At 37.4% G+C, this 25,223-nt stretch overlaps 1 pseudogene; it reads right to left on the reverse strand.

Annotated features, from left to right (window-relative positions):
* Positions 1–904: 904 nt before the first annotated feature.
* Positions 905–25,223, reverse strand: part of LOC149205921 (uncharacterized) — a 41,255-nt pseudogene continuing 16,936 nt past the window's right edge.

The raw sequence follows: 25,223 nt of genomic DNA on the forward strand, positions 1-25,223 counted from the left end.
TTGTTCATGTGCATGGACTACAATAGCGGAGCAAAGGTTTTGTCAAACTCTCAAGAACATACATGCTACCATTGCCCATGTGCAAGAGTGGGCAATGCGGTATAAAGGGCTCCCGCTTCAATTAGCCATGAATATGGATCCATAGGAAGAGTTGGAGAAAGCAAAGGTTTGGATGTTGATCCATAATTACGAGCAGTTCTCCCTATTCATCAACATCATACAAGCCTCATATGCACAATTGTACAACAATTTGGATGTCATGGTGAGAACGCACATGATCCCATCCATTGGTTCCCTCACCGAGGCTAGACCCAAGAACCAAGTCCGTCTATAGATCGATGAGTACATGAAACAACTAAGGCGAGAGGCCACTAGAGAATACTTGGAGCTAAGCACACATAACATGTATAAGTACATTGGTGGTCCTGTCATGGTCAACACCATGATGTACATGCTTCAAAATGAGTTGGATATAGGTTCCAAAATGAGTTGGATATATATATATATATATATATATTATAATGTATATATTTGAAATCTAAGTTTTATATTTATACAGAAATTCAATATATATATATATATATTTAAATTATATATATATCTATATATATAATTTAAATATTATAATATATTACATATATATATTATTTGAAATCTAAGTTTTATATTTATGCCGAAAGGTGTTTTCTTTATGGAGTTGGTTGGGCAAACACTGTTTAGCCCATCCAATCTCCTCGCTCTATTATCATTGTTCTCTCCCATAAAAATTTAACACTTGGTTTGTTCTTTACAAGGTTTTCACATCTCGTTTACTCCACTTTTTAGTCTCGGTTAAACCGTCTCGTGACACATGGTTTTGTCGGTGGGATAACCTCCTTCACGTCAATAATGATGTCAAGTAATGTCACACATTGTCAGTGAAGAGAAACAAACTATATTTTTGTCCACTATCATGAGTGGAGGGAGACGGTAAATCTAAAGACCTGTTTTTCCTTCTAAATGCCCCTTTTTCTGACTAGTTGCATCTACAGGGTCAAAATGATGCCTCTGAAGAGAGTTCAACGAATTTAGTAGAACATCTCACTTCTTGTTTTATGCATGCATCTTGCTTGTCCTCTTCACATCTAGAGTTCTCTGCTTCCATAACTACGACAAATGTCTCTGCCAGTTTCTCCAAATTGCCCACTTTTGATTCTAGAGGCATGAAATTTCCATCATTCCCAAATGGAATACAATATTTCAGACTCCAATTTCCTTCAGAGCCAAACTTGCATTGGAGGCCTTTTCATCATAATCAACGTAAGGAACTTGAGAGGTCAACCCACCATCACTTGAATCTCTTAACTCAGTTTCCACTTTTGCATTTGGCTTACCAACCATATGATCCTGATTGAGAACAAGAAGACCCACTGATGATTCTGCCTCTGAGTGCTCTAACTTTTGGAAGAGTATATCAATAATGCTAGATCCAAATTCCTCACATGCGCTCTGGTTTCCAGGCTCTATTTGTTGAGCCAATCTTCCTGGATTAACACTTACTGAATTTTTCTGGAATGCTCGCTCCTTCTTAGTTTCCCTATAACAAGGTGGCCTCACACAAATCTGTTGTTTCGCTAGGATTGGACTCTAAAGACGTGACCTATAACAATTAGAATCTAATGGCTTACCCAAGACCCTCCCACCCAAAGAAATTGAATTTCGATAAATCCTCAGAGACCTATTGATTGCACGATGCAATTGGCGTGTCAGTTCTTCATCATCGACAATAGAGTATACTGCTATCACCTCTCCCTTCATTTCCAATGCCTCCATTTTATTCTATTTGTCTGAGACCTTATTTTTTGCATGCTTTTATGATCCGTAAACTATTGTGGGTATTCCACTTGATAGTTCATCACAACAGATCTGATAATATTATATTAAAAATATGAGATTCTACACTATTATAGTTTTATTTAATTTCTAGATCTGTAAAATTAACTATAATTAGTGCATGCATGTAAAAGTAAATAAAGCAGAAAAGTAGAGCGAAAAAATAATCTCACACACACATAATACACAAGATAAGCTCTCTGGGAAACCCTTTCGGGAGAAAACCAAGCTGGAAAGTGAGGTCGCTTCGCTCTCCTTCTCTGTCTAGAAATGTGGCTACAGATACAAATAAGTCATGTTTATGGACCATGGGTTGCTACAGTGCACAGATCCTCTCTGCGTGCTCTACCTCCTATCTCTCTTGGCTATCTTTTCTCAACTATGGAACAAAATTCTCTCGAAAAAATGGAATGTCTCTTCCTCCTAGTGGCCTGGTTATAACACAACCTGATAACCTACTAGTGGTTAATTTTGACTACATCAACTCTTAACTAGAGTTACAAAATAGAGTCTTCTAAAGTCTTTTACATCACAAAAATGTGGCTAACCCCTTTTGCATGAATAATGGGGGCTGACGCAACATCCTCCTGAACAATAGGTGTGAAAACAAACTGGTCAACTTCTGAGTGGCATAACTTTTGCATACAGACTCCAATTGACGCGATTCTTGTGTCGTTGGAAATATTTCTATGTGTAGAATAACATGAAAAGATGGTGTGCTTAAAAAAGAAAGTTTTATCCCCCAAAAAAATCATTTGATGCCTCAAAACACTCCCAAAAGGTTTCAGACCCCGTTTCTCCAAACTGGGCCCCGCCGGTAAAAACGGTCCTGTGAGCTGATTCCTCCACTTTTTCCACTCCAAATGCATTAAGATGGATTAAAAAAAATATAATGATCCAATTCGGATCACTCCTTCCCATTTTGGGAGGTGTTTTCTCCCCAAAAGATTTTACTGAATGAGGTGAGGAAAATTTTCCTTCACCTTCTCTCTAGTGTACCATTTAAGTTTGCCTGGAAGTTGTCCCTTCAAGCCAACCTGACAAAGGTCTTGTTGCCCTTGTCTTGTAGTTTTTAACCTCTTCTACAAAACCGTATCTTCTGTTAACTTTTCTTGAGCATCTGGTGTGAAATCCTCCATAGAAGGTAGGACTTGTTCCTCTTCCTGATCTAGCATGGAAGGCTTGCAGAGTTTCAAATTATCCACATTTACAAATAAGTAAATGCACATATATGGTGGTAAATTGAGTCAATAGGCATTATAACCCACCTTTTCCAGTATCTCAAAGGGACCATACCTTAGAGCCTTGATTTTCTTACCATGCCCTTGCAGCCTCTCCTTGTTCAACTGTAGCCATACTTCATCTCCCACCTTGAATGATTTCTCTATTCTATGTTGATCATGCCTAGACTTATACTTCACCTACGACTTCTGCAGTGTTTCCTGTACCTGTAGATGGATCTGCCTGATCTTCTCTATAAATTTTTCAGCCCTCAAAGCATCTCCTGTAATGTCTTCCTTCACTCCTCCTTGATGCCCATATGCAATATCCAAAGGTGAAGGTTGCAAATATCCAAAACAAGTTTCAAATGGGGACTTTCCTCTAGAAGTGTGGACCACTCTGTTATAAGAATGTTGTATATATATGAGATTTTTATCTTAGGTCTTCGGATGCTTCTGGTTGTAACCCCTTAGAAGCTGCACCAAACTCATGTTGACTACTTCTGTCTGCTCATATGTTTGTGGATGGAATGTTGTAGATCTCTTCAACTTCGTGTCCATCTTCTCCCACAATGTAGTCCAAAATGCACTGAGAAATATTGTATCCCTATCTAAAATGATGCTCCTTGGCATTCGAAAGTGTACCTAGACCTATCCAAAGAACAAGTTTGTTGCTTCTTGTCCATTGATGGTCTTTTTACATGGCATCACAGCACATATCTTGCTGAACTTGTCAACTACCACGAACAGGTAGTCATGTCCCTTCCTAATTTTTGGTAAACCTCCCACAAAGTCCATGGAAATTCTTTCCTAAGTACGAGTAGGTATAGGTAAGGGATGACACAGACCCTGTTTCCTGTTTCTAGGCTTGTTGGTACAACAAAGCATGCATCCTCTTATGAACCTAGGTACTTGTTCTTGCATCTTGGGCCAATACACATACCTCTGCAAGTTAGCCATGATCTTCCCTACACCAAAGTGCCCTTTAACCTTGGAGGTGTGAGCCTCTCTAATCAGATGCAAATGCTCACCTTTAGGAACACATAGCTTATCCAGCCTATAGAGTAACCCATCGTGGAGATGGTAGTCAATGGTGTCGTCTCCATCATGCACATGAATCTGACTTTGCAACTGCTGATACATCTCCTTGAAGTCCTCATCTTTTGAATATGCCTCTCTGTATGCGTCATGGGTGAATGGATCCATGTGCATAAGAGTCCCTAAAGCTTTAATATTTGATGTGGGTGGCCTTGAAAGCATATCAACCAAATTGTTTGTGTTGCCCTTCTTATACTTGATCACCAAATGAAACTGCTGTAAAAACCCCATCTACTTGTAATGCATGGTCTGTTGTAGCTTATTCTGGGCCTGCAGGTATTGTAATGGCAGGTGATCCATGTGGATTATTGTCTCCTTTCCCATCAGATAGTGCTTCCATTTCTTCATAGCTTGCACCATGGCATAAAACACCTTATTGTATGTAGGGTAGCTAAGAACTTCCCCATGAAATAATTCAGAATGGTAGAAAACAAGCCTTCCTCCTTGCATCAAGACAACTCCCATAGCATACCCACTCACATCTCTCTCCACTTCAAAGGGTCATTGCAAGTTTGGTAATTCCAAAATTGGTGCTTCACTAATCTTATTCTTTAACTCATCGAAAGCCTTCTGCTTCCCTTTTCCCCATCGGAAACTCTTACCACTTGTTGTTATGACGTGGAGCGGTGCTGGCACTACTGAAAACGAGGATATGAATTTCCTCAGGTGCTGTGCTTCTTTAACGAAACTCCTAACCTCAGTAACATTCATAGGCACTGACCATTTCATGATGACCTCCATCTTGGAAGGATCTATCTTCAATTCTCCTCCACTAATCACATATCCCAAATACACCAAGGATTGCTGTGTAAACTCGCACATCTTGAGGTTTTCTAGCAGCTGGTGCTTCTTCAATGTTTCCAGCACCTGCTTCAAATGTGAAATATGCTCCTCCCAGGTAGCACTATATACCAATATATCATCCAAATAGACAATAACAGATGAATCTATAAAATGGCGTAGTACATCATTCATTAATCTCATAAATATTGCTGGTGCATTACATAGGCCAAATGGCATAACTAACCACTCACACAAACCTTTCCTAGTTTTGAAGGCAATATTCCATGTATCTTCTTCTTTGACTCAAAACTGGTGATATCCAGACTTCAAGTCTAGATTGGTGAAATACTTTGCTTGCTGCAACTGATCTGGTAGATTGTCTATCTTGGGTAGGGGTATCTATTCTCTAGCATGATTTTATTCAACGCCCTGTAATATACACACATCCACCAAGTCCCATCCTTATTTGGCACAATGATGATGGGTGACCCACATGGTGATGTACTTGGTTGAATGACACCCTGTTCCACGAGCTGCTACAACTATTTCTTCGCCTCACTTGCTTCTATAACAGACTTCCTGTACAACACAATGTTTGGCAATGGGGAGTCTGGCAATATCTGGATCTCGTGCTCCACTTATCTCTTAGGGGGTAGCCCTTTAGGCTTTTGGAACACGTCCTTGTATGCCTATAAAAATTCCTCCAATTGTTGTTTTTGTTTCTTAGTACACCCCTCTAGGGAAGCCTTGCCTTTTATTGACTCCTATACAAACATATTTTCTCTTAAAAATAATAAAACATGCTTCTTGCTGGAACTGATCAATTTCTTGGCTTTGTTGGTACTTACCAGTGAAACTTTCGACTTGCCTTTGTGCACATTGATGATGAATGATTTTCCATCCTTGATGAGTCGGTACTGGTTAGCTCTCCTCATGAATATTGCATCACACATGTACATGTATGGAATCCCAAACACGACTCCACATACATCAAGGGGAACCACATCCATATCTACTTCATCAATAAAATCAACACTGATAGCAAATCTAATTTTACATTGTTTTGTTACCTTCATCTCTACATCCTTATGTACCCATCCCAGTGGATATGGGTTTGGATGATCACGAACTTCCAGCCCCAACTTCTTGAATAGATCTGCTGCAATGAGATTTGCCTACGATCCTGAGTCAAACAGAGCATCAATCTTCATCTTCTTGAACTGTATCTTTACATGGAAGAGTTTGGTCATTTATTTCTCTTCTTCTTGCTGAAGGCTACTCAGATTCACCTCCTTCTGCATTGATGTACATAAGAGCTTCTCATCCATGTCTGAGTTGCTTTCAACTTGGTTGCTCAAATCAGTGGCCATGAGATTCTTATTCTTATTATCTTTCTTCTTGTTCTTCGGGTTTAGCTTTGAATGCAACTTCCAACACTTCTCCTTTGTATGGCCATCAATGTTGCAGTGGTTGCTAGGATCTTTGCACTGGTATGTTGTGGTTGTTATATTTTTATCTTTTCCCAGTTTTTTCTTCTTCTTCCCATCCTTAGAAGCATCTTGTTGCTCTTTTTGCTTCGATCCACTCGATTGTGCTCTTTTCAGGCCTATGTTCTCTAGGTATTGTGCCTGTACACAAGCCTTGCCACTGTTTTTGGCTTGAACAACATCACTTGCTCACGTAGATGGCGGTGTAGACCCCCCAAATACTTGAGGAGTACATCTGTGTTCTTTGGAGAGATACCCAACATTATAACCATCTTTCTGAATTCTGTGGTGTACTCCTGCACACTTTGGCTCGAATTTTTCCTGAAGTAATTCCATCGGATCCACTGGTCTTGCATGTACCCAATGGGATAAAACTGTGACTTAATGAGGGTTTTGAAATCCTCCCACTTAGTCACTGGAGGTTCTCCTTCCAATCTCAAGGTTTTCGTGTGGCTCTCCCACCAAGTCAGTGCATGGCCCTCCAATTTCAGCTGCGTGGATGAGATCTTCTACCCTTCCTCGATCTGCTGGATACTGAAATAAACTTCCAGTTACTACAACCAGTGGTTCAGTGTCAAAGCATTGATCTTTCCATGGTATGGATTGATATTGACTTTTGCTTCCACTTTAAACGGGGATTGGTTCATGACACTTGAATTGGGTTGATCTTTTTTGAGTTCTTTCTTCGGCTGGTTATCTCCGCATTCTTGATCTCTTGATCCCCCTTATGATTTGTCCTATGCATTCAAACCCCCTTCTTCTCCAAATATCCCCATCTTATTGCTTAGGGATTCCATGAAGAGGTTTACATTGTGGTTTATATCCGTGACTTGTTCTTCGAGCAGCGAAAATCTCACCTCGTCTAGATCACAGGGTTCGTTTACAAATTTGTCACCCATGATTAGGGTTTTATTATTTTCAGCGTTGCTGATCTAGATCCTTGCAATCTACAAAAAATACCCAAATAAACTGGCTCTGGTACGAAATGATCTGTAAATTGCCGTGGATATTCCACTGGATAGTTTGTCACAACAAATATGTTAATATTATATTAAAAATATGAGGTTCTACACTATTACAATTTTATTTAATTTCTAGATCTGTAAAATTAATTGTAATTAGTGCATGCATGTAAAAGTAAATCAAGAAGAAAAGTAGAGAACAAAAAAATAATCTTACACAAACATAATACAAAAGATATTCTCTCTGGGAAACCCTTTTGGGAGAAAACCCAGCTGGAAGGTGAGCTCGCTTCACTCTCTTTCTCTGTCTAGAAATATGGCTACAGATACAAAGAAGTAATGTCTGTGGCTCGTGGGCTACTACAGTGCACAGATCCTCTCTGTGTTCTCTACCTCCTATCTCTCCTAGCTATCTTTTCTCAACTATGGAACAAAATTCTCTTGAAATAATGGAATGCCTCTTCCTCCTAGTGGCCCAGTTATAACACAACCTGATAGCCTACTAATGGTTAATTTTGACTACATCAACTCTTAACTAGAGTTACAAAATAGACTCTTCTAGAGTATTTTACATCACAAACACATGGCTAGCCCCTTTTCCATGAATAATGGGGGCTGACACGACATCCTCCCAAACTATAGGTGTGAAAACAGGAAGGTCAACTTTTGAGTGGCATAACTTTTGCATACAGACTCTGATTGATGTGATTCTTGCACAGTTGGAAATATTTTTATGTGTAGAATAACATAAAATATTTTTGTGCTTAAGAGTTAAAATTTTACCCCAAAAAACGTCGTTCGATGCCTCAAAACGCTCCTGGAAGGTTTCATACCCCGTTTCGCCAAACTAGGTCCCACTGGTAAAAATGGTCCCGTGAGCTAATTCCTCCACTTTTTCCACTCCAAATGCATCGAGATGGATTGAAAAAAATACAATGATACAATTGAGATCATTTTCCGAACTCACTTTTTTCATACTGATCCCCCTCTCCTCCTGGGCAATGAGGGCAAATAAATCCAGGGCATCCTTTGCCGTAGTGACTGCCTTCACTACTTCTACCACTTTTCTGAAAGATTTAGCTTTGGCCACAACTAGAGCCTCTACTGCCCTCTTTCTGGCCCTTGCCTTATACCACGAAATCCTCAGACAAAAGCAAATATTTCCCAGATAGCAAAGGATTATTTTTTTCCGAACCAGAATGACCCGACAGTCTCTTCTCCCAATTTGACACATAAAGTTATATAACTTCTGTATTATATACCTCGGGTATAGTGAGTACATGTAAAGTCAAATGAAGATCGCCATGACTGCCAAAAGAGAAATAGTATCACAGAATATTAAACATTTTATGGCGTGGAGTATTCGTTAAATTTTTATAATATTTTTGGAATTTAGAAAATTAGAGTTTTATTTTTACGAAATTTGGATGTTAAATTCAATTTAAGTAGTTCATCCGAAGTTATATTTTTGTTCAACACCTATTTTTCTCTCCATTTTGTTTTGCTGCTATTGTTTTGAATGTTGTTTGTTTTTACTCAATGCGAAATGGCTAATATGCTACATCTTGATATAAATGTTAGGGAACAAAAGGAGCCTTTTATCTAAAATCATTTGTAGGCCTCACGTGAATAATAGAAGGTCCTAGCAAACCTGAATGAAACAACTCAAGAAGTTAATGATTTTAACGAGGAAAAATCTCTGATGTTGAAGCCATTTCATCCTACAGAGTAACTTCAACTTCAAAGTATTCCAAGCCAACACACAGATTTGTGTTGGAAAGGACATGGCATTTATTTAGATGAAGGATGTCGTGACCACAATGGTTTCAATATTCAGATTGTGGCGGTCTATCCAATATTCAGCTGTAGAGACTCCAAAGGCAAAGCTCATTCACAACTTGATCGCATGCATGAAGTTGTGTTCTTTCACACGTTTAATATACATGAAAACCACGAAGACAAAAAACCATGAATTTCTTTCACAACATCAAGAATCAAGTGATACATTTATTGTGATGGTCTAGGTACACGATGGTTTTGAAGCTACAATTTTGTCAGAGAAAATAGAGTGATAAGAAAATAAAATGATAAGACGTAAAAATCCAAGTACCATAAGAGAAGATCGTTTTCATGCGTGTTAAAAAATGATTGGCTTGAGAGACAAAAATGGAGAAGCTATATTAGCTGGGATTAACAGTGTTTTCCCAACCAACTCCATAGAGAGAACACTTCCTTTTGGTCCCAAATCAAATCAGTTTTGTTCCTGCTCTTGGGTAGTAGTTGAAACATTGGAGTTATGGTTAAGAAGTTAGAACAAAAATAACTACAAAACTCTGAAACCAATATCACAAACACCTAAGAGATATGGAGATCTTTAATTGTTCAATAATATGATAGAAAACATGTTGGGCATGAAGTGATGAAGCCAAATAGTTAAAGTTTATTCCTCAAAATTATAAAGAAACTTTAGCTATATTCAAGAAATAAAAATGGTTCATCTAATTATGATAACTTATATATAACTATGAATTACTACAATCTTATTCACCCCTTGATTCAGATGCCAATGGTGTATGGTACACGATTTTAGTTACAGTGGAAAGAAATGGAGACAAACATTCCCATAGTGATAGAACTGTCACTGGGAAACATTGTCATGCTTGGATTCATGGTGGGTTTTCAGACTTAGTTGTTCCCTTGATTGGATAAGTTGTTGTCAAGTACTTCATCGATGGTGGAATTTCTCTCTGGTTGTGGACAAGGATTTGGAACAACAGATGAGAAGCACAATGCTATGCCCCTTGCAGCAGATAGGATTGCTACTCTTTCTTTCAACCTTCTAAATGCATAGCTTGCTAATTGATTATATGATTGGGACTAAGAACCACTTTGTTATCTACACCCCCTTCTTTTTCCTATTTTGTTGCACACATTCCTAGCTGCAGTGAAGGGGGTCACTTGCTATCAACAAGAAAAAAATAAGTTCTTGAAATCATCAAGTGCATGATGCATCTTTCATTACAAATAATATACTGTATACCACTATTCATACTTGAGGCCAAAAAATGGGTTTTAATGTCACTATATCACCTGTATAACGAGTACATGTAAAGTCAAATGAAGATGGCCATGGCTACCAAAAACAAAATAGTCTCACAAAATATTAAACATTTTATGGCATGGAGTATTCGTTAATTTTTTATAATATTTTTGGAAGGTAGATAATTAGAGTTTTATTTTTATTTTTTAATAAAAAACAAACAAATTAAAAATATTAATTTTAATTTAATTTTTTTGGTTGTGTGAATTAGGTAGACTAAATATTATATTATATCAAAAAAATATGATAACAAGTTATGTGTGTGTATGATTGGTCTGCCACTAGCCTAGATCCAACTTAACTTCAGATCTATCAAGCGCTGGAAGGGATCAAACCTCTCAAAGTGAAAAACATTGGCTCTTTTATATAGAAAAGTAAGACTCAAGTAGAGATCACATCCATTGACACAACCCTTTTTTATTGCAAGGACTGGAGTGGTTCCTAGGTCTGGAGGTTAGAAAGTTTTTCCCTTTAGTGTGGCATTGTGCACCCCATAAGGTGACATTGATGATGTACCTTGACATGTAGCACAAGGAGATAGTTTCCTTCCACATTCCCGACTCCTCCTTTCGGTGTTCCTTTGCACCTCTTGGTGCAATTGCTGGTTAAATAAATTATAATGCATTACTATAACTCTATGTATTATATATATTTAAAAATTTATTTGAAATGCATATCAAAATAAAATCGAAAATTTCTAATTAAAATTTTATTTTAAATTTGAAATTGAAACATATATATATTTCAGATTTGTTTTATTTTCAATTCATAATTTTGTTTCTAATCAGTGAATGAAGATTGTGAAGGATTATGGGAGGAGGATTGAGATTTCATGGCAGACTTTGTAGAAATGCAAGCATTTAAAAGGGAAAATCACATTAAATTTATTAAGTTTAATATTTTGATTTTATCTTGCATTTCAGGAAAATAACGACACATTAAATACATATTTTATGACCTCATGTTTTATATAGTGGGAAATTTTTTACCACGTCTTACCTAAAGTTAAAAATTGAATTTCATTTAATATACACGAGATAATATAATGAGAAGAATATTATGAAAAAATGAGTTATATTAAATAATGAAATATGTATTATATTTAATCAAAACAATTATAAATGTAATTTTACTGGAAGTTACGGGAACTAAATAAAACGAACTTCTATAACTTTAAAAGAGGATGTAGAAGCCTTTTGGCAAATAATTTTTGGGAAGATTGAAGGATAGTGGTGCATTGGAGATGATGAATTATTCTCTTTGAAACCATCATGTACTTGCTACAATGGTTTTGTTCATTGTGACCGTGAGGATTTTATTTAATAATATCTATTTCTTTCTTTTCTTTTTGTGCATTATTTTTATGTGAGATTTTATTTATTCGTTCATTGTGCAAGTTATTGATATAACATGATTATTTGATAATAATGCATGTAATAATGATTTAAATATTTGAATACTTGTTATTTAAAGTTTTTAAAATTATATTTGAATTTATTGGTTGCAAAATGAAGCTCTAACAATACATGTTATTTATGGTTTTATTTGCACATACATTTAAATACCATAAAACCAATCCTCCTATTTTATTTTTTAATGTTAATTTATTTTTTGCTTTTCATTTATTTACTACATTGTTAAAACGTGTTGATAAGCAATGCGTTGACATGATTAGATTGGTTAATCGCCCACACAGTAAAATTGGTTTAGTTTTTCCTCCAATATTTACCATTTAGAAAAATTAAATCAAATATTGAATTATTTGGTTGCAGGATGAAGAATAATATCACTTGATGCCATATCATTTCAAATATAACGTTTCTAATAAATGCATTTAAATCAGTTTTTCCTAACTTCTGTCTTTTTATTTATTTTAATTTTAATTTTTACTAATCCTTATGTTTTGTGAGAAATATGATATATTAATTTAAACCTCATTTAGTCATAATGATATTTTATTTTTAATAAGTTTTCACATGTTATATGCCTACCACCTCTATTTCCTAAAAGACATTATTTATGTAAAATACTCTTTATTTAATAATTTGACCTATCTATTTGTTTAATTCGAAAATATATTTAATGTACATTATTATATAATGACTATTTAATATGATTATCACTAGGGATTACCTCATGTGGTGAAAGGGAGGCCAACCCTTATCATATAGAGTGGGAGGATCTAGGATCCTCAATGATGTGGTCTTAGGTTGTCTTCAGTTACTCGGACAATCTGTGCACAAACATCTTTCAGCTTCGTTACCGGGGAATGAAGGTATATTTTTCATTTCCTTCGGTAACTGATTAAATGGTTAAATCTATGATCCGTTGGTGGACATGGTCATAGTTGTATGCACCTTATAGTGTTTAAGGTAACGATTTCTTGTTTATTTGTTCACCTGGCGACTCCCTGATTAATAATTACTAATGGTTGTTTCTTGGATTGCATCACGTTTTCCTCCTTTGGATTTTTCTCAAATTGCAGGGTTTCCAAATGAGTTACCAAATATAGACATATGGGATACCTACCTACCCCATTTTCGCGAAGACGAAGATGACGATCCGATTGAACATCTTCTCCTATTTCATGAAGGGAGTCGAACATGAGGACATACAGATGAAATTATTCATGATGTCGTTGGAAGGTAGAGCTCGATAGTGGTATCGAAAACTTCCTCCCATAGGTATTTTATCTTTAAAGGATTTCCATACAGTTTTCTATGAACATTATGCAACTATGTATCCCTCTAGTTCACTTGTTGAAATTTTTTGTTGTTTACTAGATGAACATTGTGATGATTCTCATTCAACATTTCAGGAAGATGAATCTTATATTAATGATGAAATAGTGAGTTGGCAAGATGGTGATTCTAACAAAAAATGCTTACCCTCTCTTGGTTTACCAAATGAAAGTTTAGATGGACTAAGTGTAACATCTAATGTTGAATGTCAAGAGAACCTTGAAGAATCTAATAGTTTAAACACCAATGATAAATCTGATTTCTTTTCTTTTGATTCTCCTGAGGGTAGTGTTTATAAAGTTTGTAAAGTAAATGATGTTAAAGAAGAAATTATACCTATAACCCTATCACCATCACACTGATCCAGGTGGATATTGGTGGCCACCTACCTATCCCACTTGGACCCCCACCATTGTCTCTTTTAGTTTTTCAGTTTCCTTATTTGTAGCACAATTTACTATTTTTGGTAGTTTTTCGGGTCTTGAACTTCGGAAGCTGTTTCGAGGTCCTAAATGACGTGTTTTTGGCAAAATAGAAATTGGTGATTGTTATACAAATCACATCGATATCCATAGTCCTCGGAGAGATCTTTCTAATGAGGTATCATACACGTCAAACATAGATACTATGACCAAGTTACGACCATGGGAAGTTGGCTACCCAACTAACCCCAACAAGGCCCATAAACTCTTGGTGTTACATCTCCTCGGGTTAGGGTTTTGGTTGTTTATGGTTTTCTCTTATTGTTTAATAATAAAAATTCCCTTGAGCCTCATTATAACTCAGTTTAGAGGCATGTAGCCACCACATCTCTTCTCAGAGATAAACTATCATCGTCTGAGCTAGTCTTACTTCCATTATGTTTGTAAGAATACTTCAATATTTGATATTAATGAAATGAAGTGTTTTTTTTTTTTTTTTGGTAGGTAAACACCCATGGGGGATTTGAACCAGTGACCTATCGCAAGGAGTGCCTTAACAGTGCACCCATTCACCGTCAATCCAAAGCCCCATGAGCGATGAAATGAAGTTTGTTAGCTATGTTGCATCTCTTTATTTATGGTTATATCTGTAATTTTTTGTGTTCCTATTTAAATATGGATCAGTGGTGTCAAAGCGGTCTTCTCTTTCTCTATTTTTCATTGCATGTCCCCAACGAGGTCGGTATATAAGGAGTTAGGGCTTGAACTGGTCGAACCTTTGCAAGACTAGCCTCGCAAATCCCAACGACCTCCCATGGTGGATGAAAAGAAAGATGAGGGGGCAGGAGATCCTATCAAAATCTTGCTCGAAGAAGCCCTAGAGTGACAAAGGAATGCGGTGATGGCCAACTTTGCCTAGATCCTTTAGCGGCTACTCAGGGGCGACACATCTACTTCTAGCAGCTACTCTGGAAGCACCACACCCTTTAATGTACAAGTTAACTTTGACATTCCCATATTTGAGGGTCAGATAGATGTGGATGCCATAGATAAATGGTTAAATATGCTGGAAGGATATTTTTCTATTCATAATTTTTCCAGCCAAGAAAAGATCACTTTTTCACTTCTCAAAGCTGCCCCCCACGTCAAGGATTAGTGGGAAACCTACTACAAGCAGAAGGATGAAAGTACGGCCTCACTGTTTTCAGTCGCACCCACTTGGAATTCATTCTGAGATGCCATTAAGGAGCAGTACTACCCTGTCAGAAGTTATGAGGATAAATACATAAAGTGGACCACGTAGTGGTAGGGAAGGGACCAAGACGTCTCGAATTTTACCAATATTTTTCATACCCTTCACAAAAAGTTGGGTATCAAGGATTTTGAGTGGAATTTGGTACTCAAATACGTGGCTTCCTACACAGGTACATCCAGGATGAGATGAAGTTCCTTGACATCTCCTCGCTTGGCACGATGTACCGATACGTTGTCAGGATTGAGTAGAAGTTTAAACAAAAGAAGCGAGACTTTGGATCTATGAATCCGAAGAACAAAGGAAAAAGCCAAGGTGGGGTGACCCAAGACAACCCGTCAAAGCTGTAAGAAAATAACACCACCACAAAGTCAAATGAGGACATAAGAAGGTGGTGTGAGTTCCATAAGAACCCTCACAACACAAGTGAGTGTTGGACCAAGAAGTCGTTGGTGGTTGAGTTGAAGGCTTCAGAATCATATGCATATTCCGATGTTGAGTGAGAACCCGACAAAAGGAATGACAAAGGGAAGCAAATTATTGATGCGGAGCCCAGCGCCACTGTTTCCACTGCAAAGATCCAGAAGAATGAGCCCAAAAATCCAGAGGAAGGGGAGCGTCTTTTCCACTCACAAATGTGGGTGAAGGGTTCTCCGCTGCAATTCATTGTTGATAGTGGCAGCCAGGAGAACCTCATTTGAGCAAAGGTCGTGAAGAAAGTGGGCCTACAGACCATACCACACCTGCAACCATACAATATTGGGTGGCTTCACCAAGGACGAGATCTTTAAGTCAGCCAATAGTGTCGCCTTCCCTACAGCATCAAGCCTTTCACAGATGAGGTATTATGTGAGGTTGCTCCTCTCGACATTTGTGATGTATTATTAGGACAACCATACTTGTGGAAGTGACATGTTTTATATGAGTCTAGACCTCGCTCTGTCATTATTTCTTTGGGCAATTCATTATACATGATACTGGAAGTAGCCCCACCTATCACCACCTCTTTGATCTCTGCTAAGAAATGCAATAAGATCATCTCCCAGACTAGGAAATTCATTTTCTTTCTTGTTCACTCTCAAACTAAAGGGAAGATCGTAGCCACATCCATGGCCCCCAGGAAGGGTTCCTCTACATAGCAGAAGCAGGTGGATACAGTCATGAAATAATACAGGGACATCTTCTCCTCACTCACATGGGTACCTTTGCACTGTCAGGTCAAGAATTCGTTTGATCTGACTCCTGGAACACCTCTACCCAATGGGCCGATATATCTTCACTCCATTGTGGAAAATGCTAAGTACAAGCAGTGACATGATCAACATTGGGTGTCACACAAGTTTTAGGTGGGCGACAAATTTTGGTTGCATTCATAGAAAGAATGCCTTACCAGAGCGCATTAGAAGCTCAGACCACTCTGATATAGTTCTTACACCATTACCAAATATGTGGGAGACAATGATTTGGAGCGTAACATTCCTCCATTCCTTGGCTTGCACCTAGTCTTCAATGTGGACTGCCTTCGACCATGCTTCCCACCATTACTGGACACATCAGACATTGCAGAACAACTCACACCAATAGAAGTTTCCTCATATCATGGAGGAACTCAATGCAACGGGGAACATTTCTTCCTAAGGGGGGAGGAATGATTCAGGTGGATATTGGTGGCCATATTCCTATCCCACTTGGACCCCCACCATTGTCTCTTTCATTTTTCAGCTTCCTTATTTGTGGCACAATTTACTATTTTTGGCAGTTTTTCAGGTCCTGAATTTTCAGAGCCATTTTGAGGCCCTAAACGACGTTTTTTTTGGAAAAATATCAATTGGTGATTGCTATGGAAATCACATCAATAGATGTAGTCCTTAGAGACATCTTTCCAACAAGGTATCATATGCGTCAAACAGAGATAATATGACCAAGTTACGACCCCGAGAAGTTTGCTGCCCAACTAACCCCAACAGGGCCCGTAAACCCTTGGTGTTACATCTCCTCGGGTTAGGGTTTTGGTTGTTTAGGGTTTTATCTTATTGTTAAATAATAAAAAGGCCCTTGAGCCTCATTGTAACTCAGTTCAAAGGCATGTAGCCACCACATCTCTTCTTAGAGATAAGCTACCATCGCCTGAGCTAGTCTTATTTCCATTCTGTTTGTAAGCATACTTCAATATTTGATATTAATGAAATGAAGTGTTATTTCTGCTGCATCTTTGTATTTGTGGTTATATCTATAATTTGTTGCGTTCTTGTTTAATTCCGGATCACACACATTTATGATTACATAGAATAGCGAGTAATGGAAGCTCTTGTTTTATCTAATAACATGACATGTAGTGATATCTTTAGTAATTTTGATTCTTCCATATGTGAGAGTTATGTTGATTTTTCAAAACCACCCATATATGACACATATGAAGACAACTTATCAATTTCCTCTCACAATCTTGAATTGAATAACAATCAACTTACAAGAATAAATTTACAATCATGTTGTTGTTTTAATTCCATTGATGCAAATGAATATGTTGAACATAATGATTTAACTAATTTAACATCACTACATGATGACCATATGGTACAACAGAAAAATTATACTATAGATCCTATGGTTGTTAATGTATTGAATTTTATTGTTGTCTGTTTATTTTTAAAATTTGACATGATTAACATTGTAGCAATACACGATAGCCATGAAATAGGGATACATGAAAGTATTTCTCACGAACATGTTGCTAATATTTGAAGATTTTATTCATTAGATGTTCCTGCAGGACTTCGTTCAAATGTGGATGAATGCATACTTTGAAAAGGTTTCTTCTTGTTTCCAATCAAATGCGAATATATTTCTCAATGTCCTAGTAAAACAATTTTTCCCCTGCTTCTTTCAACAGTTGAATATGTTATTATTATTGATCAAATTGAAGCCTAAAGTCAAGAAGTTCACCATTGACAATATTTGTAGTATACCTAGGGGGGATAGTATGGGGTACAGAGGGAGGTACCTAAGGGAATAATGTAATAATGGGATGGGCCATAGTAATAAATAAATTGGTTAACCTGTATCATGTAAGGGACCACAAGAAGTTAGCAATAATGTAATAAGCCCATTGTATTAGATAGATGATATTGAGGGAACCATGGTAATGACCCATGGTATTGTATGTATGAGGCCTATATAGAGGCTAGAGACTCCCCATTAAGAGATGTGAAGGAATATTGTATGAACGAGCATATGGCTTGTGGAGTGTTCGCCTTCCTTAAGGAGTGAATGTATGGTGTTGCCCTACCTTAAGGGTTTTATCAATAAAGAAGCATTTCTATGTACTATACCTAAGGGGGATAGTATGGGGTACAGAGGGAGGTACCCAAGGGAATAATGTAATAATGGGATGGGCCATAGCAATAAAGAAGCATTTCTACCTATATTCAGATCTTGTTATTTTTGGTGATTATTTATAGTTATTGGGTATATTGGTATCATTTCATATATTTCTAGGTCAGATCTATAACAAGTGGTATCAGAGCACTTTCTTGGGCAAAGCGGAGATTTTTTTATTTTATTTTTATTTTATTTTATTTTTTTTTTTTCACAAGGAACCCCAATCTGCAATTAGATTCTTCCAATTTTTCACCAGAACGTATAGATCTGATCTACAAACTCGCCGCCCCAAAAAGTTCCTGCAAAAAATAAAAAAAAATTCCGCTTTGCCCAAGAAAGTGCTCTGATACCACTTGTTATAGATTTGACCTACAAATATATGAAATGATACCAATATACCCAATAACTGTAAATAATCACTAAAAATAACAAGATCTGAATATAGATAGAAATGCTTCTTTATTGATCTAACCCTTAAGGTAAGGCAACACCATACATTCACTACTTAAGGAAGGAGAACACTCCACAAGCCATATGCTCGTTCATACAATATTCCTTCACATCTCTCAATGGGGAGTCTCTAGCCTCTATATAGGCCTCATACATACAATACCATGAGTCATTACCATGGTTCCCTCAATACCATCTATCTAATACAATGGGCTTATTACATTATTGCTAACTACTTATGGTCCCTTACATGATACGGGTTAACCACTTTATTTATTACTATGGCCCATCCCATTATTACATTATTCCTTTGGGTACCTCCCTCTATACCCCATCCTATCCCCCCTAAGTATACTACAACATTTGTGTTTGGTTACACTAGAATTTCGACTTTCTTGATAAATATTGTCATTAAAACACATTGTATATAAATCATGTATATATAAATAAACATTTTTTTAGTTAACCTAGGTTTAGAATGAATAAAGAGGAATGTTTTTTTCATCTTGAAGAGTCTTTATGTGATTAAAGTAGAATCGAGTACACATATACGAGTCCTTATAATGAACTATATTAAAAAAAAATTTAATACATACTTAAAGACTTGTTTTGTAAATCATGTTTAAGGGGTAATGATCTTTAAAGGGCTCATAAGTTTAAACTCTTAGTATTGCCACCTTCATATTGAATATTCTTCACCACATTCCTATTCCATTCTATTTACACATAAATACTAAGGGACCACATTAAGTCACAAGGGCTAGACCTATAACCATAAGATTGGGCTTTCAAAAAATTCAATTGAAACTTTGGTAGCACTAGTTAGTCACATCATAATCATGCATGAGACCTACCCTTATCACCATACTACCCTAGGGATAGGAACATATGGTTTCTTAGGTGGGGCATGCTCGTATCTCCGCCAGGGCTATAGACGCTCGCTAGAAGCCAAGCAAGGCGAGTGGCATTAGATTAAAATATAGTGTGTAATCCTCCTACACCTTCTATTGAGGTAACTCCTGATGGGGAATGCTGACATATCAATTGGGGCTATGAATTCCCACTGATAGTGGAGCAAGGTAAGTGGTATTGGATTAATTCTGGTGCGTAATCCTCCTATCCCGTGAATGATATATTTTCTAAATAAATTGAAAGAGGAGCCTCTAACACAAAGAGAAAACAAGAATTCGGAAAGTTCCTCATCTCCGGATTGTGGATGACTCCATTGGGGCTATGGATGCTCACTGGAAGCAGAGCAACATTTGATTCTAGAAACTCATTTTATGGACCAAAAATGGAAACAAATCCATGATAACTAGCCTCCATAGTTTTGATCAAATCTATTCCAAAATGAAAGTTACTCTTATGTATCTTAATTAGCTCCATGGTTTATGTAATTTCTTAATCATTAATTGTAAGTAGGTATGACTTGTTATGGTGTTGGATGTTCTTATGAAGTGATACATTTATCATTTTTGAGATCATGTGCCTTAAACACTACCATAGTGATCAAGTGCTCAGAATTATGCTTAAAAATCAAAGTGTCAGAATCTTGTCAAAATCAGCTTTAGATTGAAGAGATCGACATTCTGAATCCAACGGTGTGAACGACACTCAAATCTAAGTTCGTATGAAGAAGTTAGAGTAAGTCAAAGTTCAAATTTGACTTGCCTACATGGTAGGATTGGGATGATGTGGTAAGGTCTTCAGCCAATAAGGAGGCGCCAAGTGGCAGCCTGCCATTGGCCATCGCAAATCGCATATCGTAGAAGTAGGTGGAAAAGGTGTCTCAAATCGACCCCCGATAGGTTGGGTTGTGATGCGATCAAATCGCAATTGCAATTGATGAAAGGGATCGACGAACATGTATCGGCCCCGACAACGACGCAGTTTGAGTTCTAGACACGATACGTTATTGTGTTGCAGTAATATGTTCCGGCGGGTCCGTGATATCGCATCACAAATGTTTCGATGTGTTAAAGAGCCCATAGCCAACTATCGAATGTGACGAGCGATACGATCCCGGACGTGATGGTTCTTTATGCCACAGTTTAATATTCCGTCGGGTCTGCCTATATCACATCACAGTGTTCCACCGCTAAAACAAGACCTCCTGCGCACCTGAACTAGCTGATTGCAATTTGCGATTCGACCGATAGAATATGGCCTGCGGTGTGGAGAAATTATTGCACGATTAGTGGATTTTGGGGCTAATTTGTAGTTTTTTGCTGGATTTTGAGCGTTTTGTGGAAAAAATAGTGGGAGAACTGGGAGAGGTCATAACTCCTTCAGTTCTTATCCAAATTTGATGAAAAAATAGTCAATCCTGGTAGTTTTGAGTATTTTGAACTCATTGAGATAGGTTTCAAAGGCATTCGAGCATTGTAAACACACTTTTGATGTAATTTAAGCATAATAGAGAGGCCCAAGGCATCAGAAGCTAGACCAAGGAGACATAGCTCAAGAGGGGTGAACTCCTTTATCATGTGCTTGTTGTGTGTTACATTTTGATGTTCATTGTTTTTATATTGTTGTTTTTCAGCATATGTTTTTATGTTAAATTGTTTATAACATTTACATAAGAAACTCTCATGGGAATCTGTTAATTGCAAAAGTTTTTGAATCCTTAAGGACTTGAAAAGAAAATGATAAGAATTTTGGGTTTATTTCTGAATGGGGAATTATCACAACATTACTAATCTGCTCGAATTCAGATCAAGTTGGTATCAGAGCACTAGTTTTGCTTACTAGATTTTCTTTGTGAAAGAAGGATTTAATTGTTTGTTAGTTTATGTCATGCTCACAAGGTTAAAGTTCAAAATAGGTGAATTAAAGTTGGTTGAAAGCCCTGTAATTGGGTCAAGGGAAGAAGAGAAAGGTTGCCAAAGTATTCTACACCAGTTCAGCCTCAAGTTGCAGTAGTTGCAGTTGAGATTTCAACACTAGTACAACCTCAAGTTGTAGTTGAGTCTTCGGAGACCATGTATCATGAAGGAGAACCAATCATGACAGAAGATGAGAAGACCTTCATAAAGGATTTCTTTGATATGATAGAGATGGTTAAGGTCCTCTATGAAGAGAGGAACAACATATTGCAAGGAGAAATTTCCAAGCCTCCCAATGAATAAGGCTCTTCAGGAGGAGGTAATGGAAAAGAAGATAAAGGAAAAGGAAATAATGGGAATTGAGACAAGCCACCACCATCTCCACCACCATCTTCATCAAAAGGATCTTCAAACTCTTCCACCAATACCACCATTACTCATACTCATCTTCATTCTTCAAAAGGGGTTGGTAAATCACTTTTTCTGAAGCTTGATGTTAAATTTGAGTTGCCTATGTACAATGGAGAAGTTAATACAGAGAAGATATTGTAGAACTTAGAACCTTCAAGAGGATGATATCAAGATTTAGTTGGCTTCACTAGGTGCAAATCTTGTATGTTGGGAAGCAAGGACTCAAGACGAGATCAAGAAACATGGTAAGATCTCTATTATTTGGTTTGATTTCATTGTTGCTATAAAAAGACAGTTCTACCCTTTAGCTCATATGAAAAAATCCATTATGAATTGGCAAAATTTCAGACAGTTGAAAGGTCAAAATGTGCAAGAGTATACTCAATAGTTTAGGAAAAGAGCTCTTATGCTAGGAGTAGACTTACAATGACAAGATACCTTACTGAAATACATAGGAGGGTTGCATAGCTATCTTCAAAATACCATTCTTATGTTCAGTCCCACGAATCTTGATGAGGTCTATGTTCAAGATACACACCTTGAAGCAAGAGGGAAAAATATACAGGAAGAAGGTAAGAAGAAGCCATTTCAGAGTGTTGAAAAAGGGAAGCAGTTTAAACGAAAGCATAAGAAAAATGTTTCTGTTAAGAAAGAAGGAGAGATCCGTGTGCAAGAATTGTTCCAAGGAAGGACATGGTGAAGCACATTGTTGGAAGCTTCATCTAGAATTACAACTAAAGAAATTCAACAATAAAGGGAAACAAAAGACTAATGGTGCTGCACAACAAGACTTGGGTTCAGACTTAGGGGATGAAACAAAAATTGCAGCCATAGTCACCAAAGGAAAAGCCGTGGAAAAAGAAAGCAAAGAGGTGAACAAAGAGGCAGCCATAGCAAGTACCAGCACAAAAAATAACTCTCACATCATTTCAAATGAAGAAATCCGCATCGAGCTGTTCCATATCCGAGTTATTTCCATGCATACAAAAATCGACATGCTGTTTGACTGTGGATCTCAGGCCAACTTAATTTCTACGAATTTAGTTAAGAAATTGAATATGAAAACTATGCCTCATCATAAACCATATCCATCAGGTTGGATAACCAAGGATGCTAATTTGCAGGTCACACGAAATTGTATTTTCAAGTTTGCAATCACCGCTAATTTCATTGATGAAGTTGAATTAGATGTTGTGCCATTGGATATCTCAGGGATTGTATTGGGAAGCCCATATATGTATGACAAGAGAGTTGTTTTACATAGATTTGAGAACAAATACCATTTTTTCAAAAATGGAGTGGAGTACATTATGAGAGCTCATCGCAGAAATCTTAGTCTGTCTTTGGCAAGCGCAGGTGAAATGAAATGACTGGTTAATTCTAACAAGAGTCTCGTGCTCCTCATGATCATGCTCAAGAATGACACAAAGCGAGAATCTTTTGTAGGCTGTGATGTGAAGCTGAAAGCTGAATTGGTTGATGTGGTCAATCAATATGGAGACATGTTTCAAGAACCAAAGGGATTTCCACCAAAAAGAGGAATTCAGCATGAAATTTAAGCTACAACAGGACTGTCCACTCCCAAACATTGGTATGTATCGAATGTCAATTCTGGAAAGTTTAGAAATTAAAAAACAAGTCAAGGAATTGTTAGATAAAGGAGTAATTAGTCCTTCTACTTCACCATGTGGTTCACCAATTGTATTAGTACCCAAGAAAGATGGAACCTAGCACATGTGTGTATATTATCAAGCTTTAAATAAGATCAGAATAAAGAATCGATACCCACTGCCCAGAATAGATGATTTGCTAGATCAGTTGAAGAATGCAAAATATTTCACTAAATTAGACTTGAGAAGTGGATATCATCAAGTTAGAGTAGCCGAGGAGGACATAGGGAAGATTGCTTTTAAAACCAAACAGGGATTTTTTGAGTGGTTGGTGTTAAACACACACATGGCAGCAATCGAATATTAAAGATAAGCATGAGGGTACATTTATTATTAAAAAATGATATACATTTATAGTACATTCATATGACCTTTGGTTTCGTATTCCAAGGTCTCTTGGACTTCCTTAGTCTATTCGGCGTCCACACCAACCCTCAGAGGATTAGGTGTCCAACATTCCCCCCTTCAATTCGAAGGGTTATGTATGAGTCCAAGAAGAGAGATGTAATACAAAATGTGCAAAAATGCATGGCAGCACTAGGCTAAATGTGCTCTCTGAAATGTTGGTATAAAGGGCGGTGGTTTAAGGATGACCACCAACACTGGAACGCTTAGTGCAGTTCCCAAAACTCTTCCAAGTCTGGCATGAAGCTCAAGTCTTCTGCTAGAGGAAGTGTTTCTGATTTTTTGAAGAGGGAAACCTTCAACCATGAAAGGGATGTCTCACCCCACATAAAAGGGAGAATTTCAACCTGAAAAGGGAAGTCTCAACCTGTGATTGTTTAAGGATGACCAACAACTCTAGAATGCTTAATGAAATTCCTAGAACTTTTCAAAAATTGGCAAGAAGCTGAAGTCTTCTGTTAGAGGAAGTGTCCCCACTTCTTTGAAGAGGTGTCACAAACTGAAGGCATGCTCAGGGGCATCTTTGTCTTTGGATACAACTCTAAATCTGGTATGGCAGGTTGTGGCTCAGGCTCACTTGATGTGGTTTTGAAGCTTGTAGATGACCATCATTTCCCCCCCTATTAGTTACAAGGTGAGATGATGGAGAAAACTCAACTGCAAGACTGTTCAATACTCTAGAACAAGTTCTGACATATGACTGAAATATCTTCTTGGCTGTTGATTCCCATAGCCGAGAAACGATCCATCCAAGATGAATCTTTGTTCTTGTAGAAGGTTTGTTTCTGAAGCATCTGTTTGAATAACAAGTGGTTTTATGATAGTGCTTACATGGATGAAGATCAAAACGGTGATTTTTCAGATGGCCAACTTGGTCACAGTGTTGGCATTTCACAATCTGTTGCTGTGGAAGAGGGGCAGAATCTGGAACAACTGAAGGTGAACTGTCATGAAGAAATCCAGCACTTTGAAACTGGATGGGCTTTGGGTAATATGGAATATTAAAGGAAACCTCCTTGTCATATCCAAGACCTATTTTGTGCTTGTTGTGGACAAGTTCTTCCCAAGGTCTGATGATGGGCTTGGGAAATGCAGACTGAATTTCTGCATCTGCATGTAACCTTTCTGCTTTATTGGGCATTGT

Source organism: Pinus tabuliformis, chromosome 1_2 (assembly GCF_031772625.1).
Source record: "Pinus tabuliformis cultivar Carrire ecotype Pingquan chromosome 1_2, CPIR1, whole genome shotgun sequence".
In the NCBI taxonomy this organism is placed as follows: domain Eukaryota; kingdom Viridiplantae; phylum Streptophyta; class Pinopsida; order Pinales; family Pinaceae; genus Pinus; species Pinus tabuliformis.